Source organism: Enhydra lutris, unplaced genomic scaffold (genome assembly GCF_002288905.1).
Source record: "Enhydra lutris kenyoni isolate GAN:26980312 unplaced genomic scaffold, ASM228890v2 scaffoldscaffold17, whole genome shotgun sequence".
Taxonomy (NCBI): domain Eukaryota; kingdom Metazoa; phylum Chordata; class Mammalia; order Carnivora; family Mustelidae; genus Enhydra; species Enhydra lutris.
This window is the reverse complement of record NW_019154101.1, coordinates 17,652,206-17,664,030: the sequence shown is the minus strand read 5'-3', so window position 1 is coordinate 17,664,030 and position 11,825 is coordinate 17,652,206.

Sequence of the window (11,825 nt, the reverse complement as noted above, 5' to 3'; positions counted from 1 at the left end):
CTTAGACCATTTTATTTTGTAATGTCAGAATATTCTTGTATGTCCCATTTAATAAAATATGCTAAAACTGAGGGAATGTTTAAGTATCATTCTAAAAGGTAATGAATCATTTCTTTTTCATGGTTCAAGAATGTAAGATCATTGAAATTGTATATATTCACCTTAGCTCCTTATAGATCATGGTGCTGAAATTATTCACCCATACTCATTTGTTTCTTCCACTCTCTACATAAGGATATAAGCTGATGATACACTGATTTTAACTTAAAGTATGTATTTTGTAACTCTGATTCTTTCATAACTCATATGAAACATAAAGACCAGCAAATTAGAGATAGTTTTTTGGTTATATATTAATTTAGTGTGAAGCGGAAGAAAATTTTGTTATACATGTCTGTAGTAGAATTTTAAGGAATAGCCACTTGATGATTTTACACTTCTCTAAACTGACACATTTAACCTTTCTGTTTTTAACTATTTAAGATGTATTAGTTTATGCCTAAGAATGTTTGCTTTTAAATAATAGGTTATTTGCTCTGATTACTGAGGATTTTACTAGAAGAGAAAGTGAAAGAATAGAGAAGAGATCATGCTAAGAATGATTCAACTAATAGATATTTTTTCCAATTTTCCTACACCTTAGAGCAATTTACGATTTTGCTATGGCTTTTCTAACCCAAAGGCATCCATAGGCTTTAGAAAGGAAATACTGTGACAGATTCACCCCTCTTTCATGGCTATTTCCTTTATGTATTAACTAATGATAATAAATGAATTAAAGATTCTTTTTTAATAGTGAAATAAAAAGAACAAAGAAAGAAAAGTTGCTTTGAGAGACCTTGGCAAAATCTCCAAATGGAGTTGAATCTCCTGGCACTTCCTTTATGGCAATTTTTTCTTCTTAAGAAAACAGAGAGTATCAATACATTTTAACACTGTTCTTGAGCAAAGTAAGACAACCATGCATAGCTTGAATTGGAATTGCAGGGCCATTGATTAACCTTCAATTTTGGAAGATAATGCCAAACTTTTCCTAAATGGATTTACCAGTTTAGGCACCCACAAGTGGATTCACATCATCCCCAACACTTAGTATTGACAGGTTTTTTAAAGTTGGCCCTTCAGAGGCATATAAAATGACAATTTTGTCTTCATTCATGTTTTCCTAATCTCTAATGAGGTGAACATCTCTTCATGTTTTTATTGGTCTATGGTTCCTTTGTCTGTGAAGCATCTGTTCATCTTCTGCCCAATATCATGTAGGTTGTTTGTGTTTTTCTTATTGCATATTCTTGATCCTAATTGTTTTAGAGTGTGGTTGTCATGAATATCATCTTGCAAATTTGGAACTCACTTTCTTTAATGTAGCTTTTGAAAGCCAAAATTCCTACTTTTTAAGGATTTTATTTTATTTGGCAGAGAGAGTACAAGCAGGTGGAGCGGCAGACAGAGGGGGAGGAAGGGGGAGAAGCAGGCTCCCTGCTGAGCAAATTGTAGGATGTAAGATTAGACCCCGGGTCCCAGGATCATGATCTGAACCAAAGGCAGAGGCTTAACTAATTGAGCCACCCAGGCACTGCTTTAAGTTCATACTTTTAATATTGTTGAATTTATTAATACTTTATTTTACGGTCAATGTGTTTTGTCTTACTTAAGGAAACAGCCTACTCAAGTTCCAAAAGATAATTATCTGCATTTTTTACCAAGAGTTTTAAAGTTTTAACATTTGGGTGCTTAACCATCTGGACTATATTTTTACATGTCATGAGAAGTAGGACCCAAAATATACTTCACCTCCATAATTTTTAATGTTCCATACATGTGTTGATCTCTGCATCCTATTTAGCTACTAATAAATTTTGTAATCTCTCTGCTATTGCTAAGCCCTCTTAATTTTTATAGCTTTGGAACAATCCAGTATCTGGAAGAGCAAGTCTCCCCAACTCATTAGTCTTCTTTGGGAAATATCCTAACTAATCATGGCCCTATTTATATAAATATACTAAGATTCTATTAATATCCATACAAAATCTTTTTTGTATGGATTTTTTTAAGTTAGAGTTGCATCTATCAATTTTGAAGCATTGACACCTTTATGATATTGTCTTCCAATTTATATCTCTATCTTCCAATTTATGTCTATATCCAAATAGATACAATGAATACAATGATGTATCTATTTATAGATATACTCTTCAATACTGTGTAATAATGTTTCATCATTTTCCTCTAAGGCTTTTGTGCATATATTATATAGACTTATCCTTATCTAACTGGGGTTCCCTGAGACTACTGACAATAATATCTTCTCCTTAATTACATTTTCTAGTGGTTTGCTGCTGTTTAATAGAAATATAACTGACCTTGGGAAACATCCGATTTGTAGCCTGTTCACTACACTATCCTATTATTTTTAATAACCCATAGATTATTTTCCTAGGTAACTAATGACAGCATATGTAAATTATGCAATTTAAATACTTGTCTTTGATATGATTTTTCCCATAATATTGTACTAAGAACTTCAACTTAAGGTCAGATATAAGGTAAATTTTTAAAATTTTTAATTTTTAAAAGAATGCTTCTAATATTCACCTATTTACTATATCATTTCCAGGATTTTTATAAATCATCTGTTTTATAGTAAAGATGTTCCCTTAAATTCCCAGTTCCCTAATTATTTTATTATGAATGGGTATGCTGGTGGGTCATATGCCCTTTTGCCTTTAAAGCCTAAAAAGCAAGAAAGTCCCTGATCTACTCTACCATCTGCCTCCTGGCTATGGGATGTTAGGTCTCTGCCAACCAGAACCCTAGCAAGAAATATTTTCTTGGCTATTGCAGATGGGAACATTACATTCTAAATTGTTATAATTCTGTTCCCTCTTTCCTACACTTTCCTTCTTCCTCTTGAAATTAGAGAAGGGCTGGAAGTAGCTAGCACAATGCTAGCTTAGAATGTGGTTTCTATATACAAGGTGCTATTATCTCAAGCAAATACTTTAAAACCACTTAAGCAGTAAATGATGGATATGGTAGGTTTTTTTGCAGATAATATCCCAAAAATGTCAGAGAAGTAAGCAGTGAGGACAGAATATTCTAATTCATTTCATATTTATTTCAAAACTGGAAGCTTATCCCACCAAACCTACCCTGTAGCTAAGAGAGCTGGTTCAGATAGCTCCTGTATCTGAGGGGAGGGGTCCATCAGTTACTATCTGTGTAGCAAGTTTAGTTTAAAAAAAAAGAAAAAAAGAAAAAGGAAAAAAAAGCGCTACTCACACTGTGTGTAACAAATGTCACATCTAATTGATTGTTTCTTTTGATCTATAGAGGAAAACCAGAAAATAATAAACAAATGACACATGAAATGTGTGGGCATATCTACAAAAAAGCAGAGGTCACTTTGCCCTGACAAGAGAATGAGAGTATACCCTTGAAAAATTATTTATCAAAACAAACAGATGAAGAAAATGTCTGAAAAATATCTCTGGTATATCAACAGGTGAGAGTAGCTTCTATAAGACATGAGAAAGAACCGGGGCACCTGGGTGACTCAGTCAGATAAGTAGCTGCCTTCAGCTCGGGTCATGATCCCAGGGTCCTGAGATGGAGTCCCACATCAGGCTCCCTGCTCAATGGGAGGCTGCTTCTCCCTTTGCCTCTGCTGCTCCCCCTGCTTGGGCTCTCTCACAAGTGCGTGCACTCTCTCTCTCAAATAAATAAATAAGATACTAAAGAAAAAAAAAAGACAGGGGCAAGAATCTATAAGAAGAGAAAAGATTGAAATAAAAAGGTTAACAGTGAAAACAGCAAAAAGACTGAGATTCAAAAATAAGCTGAATGTGATCAAAGGCTCAAGGAAATTAATAACTAAATAGAAGGTATTATATCGATGAAGGAAACAGTAATAAATAGAACAATACTGTTTGAAGAGACTTTCCAGAATGCAGGGACACATTGTGAATAGTGAAAGTGAAAATGTTAGATATGAAAAGAATGAAAATGTAGCCTAGTTATTACAGATATTATTAAGATAGACATCAAAACAAAGGGAATAAGCAAAATCATAACTGAGGAAAACCTTCTATAGCTGAATAGAATATAGGCATCAGTATATAGATCAAAATACCACATCATTTGATATAATAAGTGAAAACAGAACCCAAACTCTAATTCTAGCAATATTTTGAATCAAATATAATTCAAATAAGTAAATATACAAATAAGACGAAAAGCCAATAGTCATTCAGAGTTGAAAAGATGCATGACATGTTATAATGGAAAGACATGATATGTCTTTCCATTATAGCATTTACATACCAAATCAATATAGAGTAATGTCACAGAGTGTTTGAAAACAGCTGTGGTTCAAATCTGTTTTCATTATATGTGAATGTAGAAGACATGTTCTCTTTGAAAAATCAATCAGCCGTTCTTATTATACCATTTTCATGTGTTGCTTGGCTGCAGGAAGAGACTACATTAGGCAATGGACTTGAGAACCCAATTTACTCCATAACTTTACTTCTCTTACAAATTAGTAAATTCTGATGATATACATCAATCCTGACAGCCTAATTTTGTCTGTCTCTGGGACAAGATCAAGATTTGTCTTTAAAATTTGTTTCAAAATCATCGAGTCCAAATTTAGAACAATGACGAACCCTTTAAGGAAACAGATTGCAACTCACAGGAAAGGTACATACATTCATCCTTTCTCTAAAGGGAGGATCTTGCGTGTGGGAGGGGAGGATGTGTTCAGTTAAAGAAAGCATATACAAAATACTCATTGTTTTGACTTATCATGTCAAGGGTCAGCATGCAGTTTTTATCAAAGAGGTGACAGGTCATAGAAGATTGAAGAAATGCTTTGGTTCAAGATTTCTTGGGGATTCTTTGGGAGAGTATAATCTTTCCGTCTCTTTGAACATTCCTTTTCAAAATTTTAACAGATCAGAACTGAGTTAAAATTTGTGAATTTCGTCAGTAAGGATGGAATCATTTTGTAGTCTTTCTATTTAGAGACCATAGGTTTTATCTCCATTTATCCAAAGTGTGATACTTCTTTCAGGAAAATGTTTACTTTCCACATTAAGTCTGTGTCCTCAATTCTTTTACTCTCTTCAAGACAGCTTTCAACTGAACAAATAATTAAAATAAAAACATAATGAAACAAAACTCCATAACCCAGGGATTAGCACTTTTAATCTTAAATCTATTCAAATTCAGTACTTAAATAAATTAATATAATAATCTTTGGCTGCCCTATATTAAAATCCTATTATGAGAAGATTTTCTTGTTTTGACATTAATGACTTAAAACCACAGGGTTTCTTCCACTGGCTCTCTGTACATTTTTCCTTAGATAAATTACCTAACCACATTACCATCCGAGTCCTAGTCTAGAAATGATGTTACTCTAGATCGTCACTCACCTTCCTTCTTTCTTAAATGTCCCAGGCTTCCTTGGTACTTCTATATTATGTTGGTCTGTTTTCAAATTTAACTTCATGGAAATCCTGTCAGGTTAAGAGATCTTGGACCTATTTATTTTAACACTTACCTTGTATGAGCCTTATCCACTCACCCAAATGGAACTGGGGAAGGGAGAAGGAACTATGTAGCTATGTTCGAGTTTCTCTGGGTAAACGAAGCTAACTTTAACCTGGAAATCTCACAAATTTTGTTTCAGAATAAGTTTTTTTTTTAATTTTTTATTTCTTTTCAGCGTAACAGTATTCATTGTTTTTGCACCGCACCCAGTGCTCCATGCAATCCATGCCCTCTCTAATACCCACCACCTGGTTCCCCCAACCTCCCACCCCCTCACCCCTTCAAAACCCTCAGATTGTTTTTCAGAGTCCATAGTCTCTCATGGTTCACCTCCCCTTCCAATTTCCCTCAACTCCCTTCTCCTCTCCATCTCTCCTTGTCCTCCATGCTATTTGTTATGCTCCACAAATAAGTGAAACCGTATGATAACTGACTCTCTCTGCTTGACTTATTTCACTCAGCATAATCTCTTCCAGTCCCGTCCACGTTGCTACAAAAGTTGGGTATTCATCCTTTCTGATGGAGGCATAATACTCCATCGTGTATATGGACCATATCTTCCTTATCCATTTGTCCGTTGAAGGGCATCTTGGTTCTTTCCACAGTTTGGCGACCGTGGCCATTGTTGCTATAAACATTGGAGTAGAGATGGCCCTTCTTTTCACTACATCTGTATCTTTGGGGTAAATACCCAGTAGTGCAATTGCAGGGTCATAGGGAAGCTCTATTTTTAATTTCTTGAGGAATCTCCACACTGTTTTCCAAAGTGGCTGCACCAACTTGCATTCCCACCAACAGTGTAAGAGGGTTCCCCTTTCTCCACATCCTCTCCAACACATGTTGTTTCCTGTCTTGCTAATTTTGGCCATTCTAACTGGTGTAAGGTAGTATCTCAATGTGGTTTCAATTTGAATCTCCCTGATGGCTAGTGATGATGAACATTTTTTCATGTGTCTGATAGCCATTTGTATGTCTTCATTGGAGAAGTGTCTGTTCATATCTTCTGCCCATACACACAAAACAATCAGAATAAGTTTTATTTAAAAATGTGATTATTCATTTAATGAGGAACTATATGCTAATCACCTTCAAAAATGCAAAAACACTCATTTCAGGTGGTTGTGGTGATCCATGCTCAACTGGCTGTTATCTTTCAAGTATTTATGGCTAACAAAATGGCCCAAGTCAACATCAAAGAAAATGCTCAGCAAAGACTCATTTTATTGTTCACATCCATTTTGAAACAAGTAATGTATTGAAGAAGCCACATTTACAGATTCATCCCTCAAAAACCTCCATTTTCTCATTTCTTACATTTTGTGGTTTTCATCTTATCCATCTTGGACAAAACAACATATAAAATATATATGACTATGTATATATTATATATAATAACACTATATGTGACAGAAAAGAATATACAATAAGATATAATATATAATATAAAAATGTAACAATAGAGTGACCTTATTTAAATAAAATTAGAATGTTAAAACAAATTAAGATATTTATTGTTTTCAAAAAAACCCACTTTAAAAAAACCAGCTATTCAACTGACCAATTTAAAAATTAATGTAAAACTACTCCTCAGTCATATTTTTACATTCAAAAATAAGAAGAAAAGAATTATACCTAAAAAGCTAACAATGGCTATAAAAATTGAATGCCAAAAAAAAAAAAAATTTGATTAACCCATAAATAGGCAGGTGCAGAAGAAAAGAAGGAACAAAGGACAAATGGGATTGGACAAATAGCAAACAAAGAACAACATGGCCAAATTAAATATATATGCATATATACCTCTAGTATAGAACATTTGCTTTAAATAGAAAGTCACATGTGTTAAAAATGATAGAAAAAATATCATGCAAATTTTAATCTAAGGAAGCTGAAGTGCTTGTGTTATTATGAGACAAAATAAAGTAGCACAAGAAAACTTACTAGGGACAAAGTAGGAATTTTATGATGATGAATGTCTCAATTACTATTTCTTGTAAAGGGGACTGAGGAAGTAATGAAATGTAGAATGATGAAAATATTCTTTGTCTTGATTGGTCTGTTGGATACTTGGGTATACATTTGATAAAATTACCAAAAGACACACTTAAAGTGTGTCTTAAAGTGGATATGTTTGTTGCATTTGAATTATATCTTAATAAAGTTAACAAAAAGGGGCACCTGGGTTAGTTAAGTGTCCCGCTTTTGATTTCACCTCAGATCATAATCTCATAATCTCAGGGTCATAAGATTGAACCCTATGTTGGACTCTAAGCTCAGCAGGGAGATTCTCTCCCTCTGACCCTCCTGTCCTCCAACATGAGCTCCCTCTCTCTCTCTAAAATGAAGAAATAAATCTTTAAAAAAAAAAAAGTTAAAAAAAGAAGAAGAAAAATTGACATCTGCCAAGTAAACCATAAGTGGGCTAAAGGTAGCATTACAGCATAGTGATTCAGATTATATGCTTTTTGGCCAAACTATAAGAGGGGAAGTCCTGCCTCTCCTCCTTACCATATAGAAAATTAGCTAAATCAGTTCATTTCTCTGTGCTTCAGTTCCTCTTTAAAATGAGCACAGCCATAGTTAAATGGTCATTGTAAGGATTAAATTAATTAATACAAAGAAAGTACTTAGTAAGCACTCAGCTGTTAGCAATTATCATGTCCTGTATTTTCTGCTTAGCCCTGATTAACAGTGGACGCTTCTGACAACCTGTAACATTATTTTAATGCATTGAAAGGAGAGGAATGGGAGAAGAAGAAAGAAAAATAGCCCTTTATTGGAAATCATTTTTTAACCTAGGGATTAATTAGAACTAATTTGCCCATCTAGATTTTTAGCTTGAGCAATGCCAAACCTCTTCCTGTAATTTTATTTGCATAGTTGGCAGACACCCTGTGGGGAAAGATGGCCGCCGAATACAATTTAGAATTGTTGCCAAGAATTCTTGTTACTTGATCTGGACACTTTTAGGAAGAACTTCTGGACTCTGTCCTTTTACACTGTACAGATAAGATGTGCTTAATTAATATGTTTGAATAAATGAATGAATGAGAGGGTGTAAGACTCATACTAGTGGCCCAACTTCATAACTTTATAAAGGAAAAACCCAAGAAGACAACAAAATATGATGTTGGCCCAAGGGAGTCTCACAAACTTCTCAAAGCACCATGCAGCTCTAACATTTTATAAGATTTAGAAGCAGCCCTGCTCCTTGCTGTCCTATTGAGCAATGGTCTCTAAATATTTTTTATTTTGCACCCCATTAATAAAAAATGTTTGTCTTTCATATATATTATTTATTTATTTATTCATAATTTAAATGTATATATTATTATGTTAATATAGTATGAACATTACATAAAAATATGAACAGGAGATGAAGATGAAATGAATAATATTTTTGTATGCTGTCTTGCTAATTCCGATAGCTTCCTATTACTGTTAGCTACTATTTCGAGGCCAAATATACACTTAAGAATAAGGGTTATCGTCAGTAATAATGAACATAAATTCACGTTTCAAGCAGTCTTCTTGTAATTGTGAACTTTCCAAGCCAACATTTTTTTGCTAAAATGATTTATATGCTCCCAATTTATATTTGAGAATATGGCTTAGAAAAACTCACACTAGGAATAGAACACATTATCAGCACTCATTTTTTGTTATAATGTTATACATTATTAACATTGTCTTAAATCTTCAGTATTTTTGTAGACGTTTCTCTAATCTTTTTATCACATTTTATAATGCTTAAATAAAACTAGAAAACATTATTTGAGAATTCACTTCAGTGGGTCTACATACAATCTTATTCACAGTAAGATGAAATGGGATGAAAAATGGGAAAACAACTAGACTACCGCATCGCTTTCCCATCAGGACATGTCATGACAAGTGACTGACATTATGCCTGTGTGAAGGGCCAGTATCAATCCGCACATAAAGATAGTAAAATTAAATATAAATAGGAGGACCAATAATTTCTTCTGGAATCTTAATAGATTATCTTGCAGACTCACTGGGATTCAAGTACCCCCCTTGAGAGTCCAATCAGGAAAGAAAGTCCACAAGCCACCTACACAGGACAGAACCCTCAAGGATGGCATGGGGTAAGAATTTGTAGTCCAGACCTACATATTATAATATACATCTTTCCTTTCCTATAACTGAACTTGATTACTAACTTAACTCCTATTTTTATCTAAGGGCAGAAGACTTGATATAGTCACTTTTCTGCAAATTCAGTAAAATTTGTGATTATTGAGGCATTTTAGGTTTACATTAAGTCAATTCAAAGAGTCCCTCTTCTTCCTTCTCTATGAGGTTTCATCCAAGATCTAAAGACAGGGAATGAAATGGAAGTACCAGAGAACAGCGGCCAGGAGGTGAGTTGCGTTAGGGTAGTATCTCAGTATCTAGTTCTCAGTCGCCTTTGGACATTGGCACTCATCCCCAGTGCCTCAATGTCGGTGGTCCCTGACCCACATGAAGGAAAGGGCAGTGTCAAGAAACATTACAAGACTTTTGGCTGGAGCCACTGCTCGAAGCTAGACTTCGAGGCAACTATTGTCACCACTGATGAACTGGGAAGGGGAAAGCCAAAACAAAACAAACCAAGAAGCTGTAAAAGCTAACACTTTTGAGTTATTTAAAGGTCTCAGGGACAATTAGGAAAAAGGGGATAGTCTGTGGAGAGAAGTTCTTGAGAGGGTGGAAAGTCTGAGAAATTCAGGGCAGTGAAGGAGTTGCCTTGGGAGTGGCAGCATTTCTCTCAGTGAAATAGAAGGCATGGCACAGCGTGTGGTCGCAGAAGCAGAGAATCTGGCGGACTGGAGGGGAGAAGATGAGAAAACACTTGCCTGATTTTCTGCCGTGACAAGGATACATTCATCAACTAAAAATAAACCTTAAGTGAACTGAGATTATCTAGGTGTGGTGGAGATGAGGTAGAATCAGCTTTGTGGAATTCCTGTTTGAAACTAAGTTTGAATGTAGGAAAATAAAGTTACATTTCTGACACAACTGAGTCTTATGGGCTGGGATCATAGTGATACCCTCCAAACCTAGGAGCTTCTCTCTACCAAACAGACATACTGTGGAACCAAATCATCCTGAGGTGAGAGATGGGGGAGAATTGGTGGTTGGGAATGAGGTGGACTCCAAAGTCAAACTAATTTCAGATAAACCTCTGGGTGTGAGCAAATTACTAAATCCTTTAAATTTTCTAGGTAGGTGTATGGGAATCTATGTAAGGAAAGAAACAATCAACAGAGCTTTATGAATTGCTACAGAAATTCAGTCTTCTAAATCCCTGGAAAATACCTAGGAAAGAGTGAAAGTTATATTAGAGCCCATTCCTTAGGTTCTGAATTTCTTTAAAAAACTGTCTACAGAAGCACAGAAAGACACAGAGTTCCGGTTACCCTGCAGATTTTCCATCAAGCAGTGGCTTGGGGTATGAGAGGAGTTCAGACTCCCCAGTAAAGCCAGAGAGAACCACTTAGTCCCAGAGAAAGAACTCCATCAGACAACTGCTAAGTATTTAGTCTGGAGGAAGCACTTTTCTTTTTCTTTGCCTTTAGGAAAACAGTTACTTCATTCTTAGCTTACACTCTTAAAAAGAAACCATAGCTAAAAACAACAGAGACCATGCAGACTTAGGAAGACTCAACAGATCAGAGAGACTGACCTGACCCTAGGCAGCCTAAGCTCAACCAACATTTTCTTGTACTGATCAATTGTGGCAAAGACTAGCCAGTCACCATGCAGAGGGAGTGGGTATGGCTAGAACTTTGGTGGGGAGACTGGCTACATTGTTTGTAAACTCTGAGCGCCATAAGGCTTGGTTTGCTGGAAGGGAGAGAGACTATCCCAGTTCATACCTATTGTCTGGGAAAAATGAGAAATAGTGTCCCCTTTCACTTTCAAAAGTGTCCAAAGCTTAGACAAAGTGTACAATGCACCCTAGCTTTAAGCAAAGCCAACCCTTCACCCCTTATGTAAAAGTTTTCATCAGAGCTCATTCATGAAGGATGGCTTCAGCCTGCGTGATGGTCAGTGTTCTCAGAGGAGGGCAAGGAGAGGCAGGAGTGGCTTAGGCCACTGGCAATTCTATGAGAGAAAACAAAGGTTGCTGAGAAGAGAAGCCAGAGAGCTTGGGAGCTAGTGAGTCCCTTTGGGGCCCAGGGTACTTCCCTGGCTACTTTTCCCCAGGCTGAGTTCTGAGGGGTAGTACAGAGTGAAATCCTATATATGTTTGAAGGAATCTG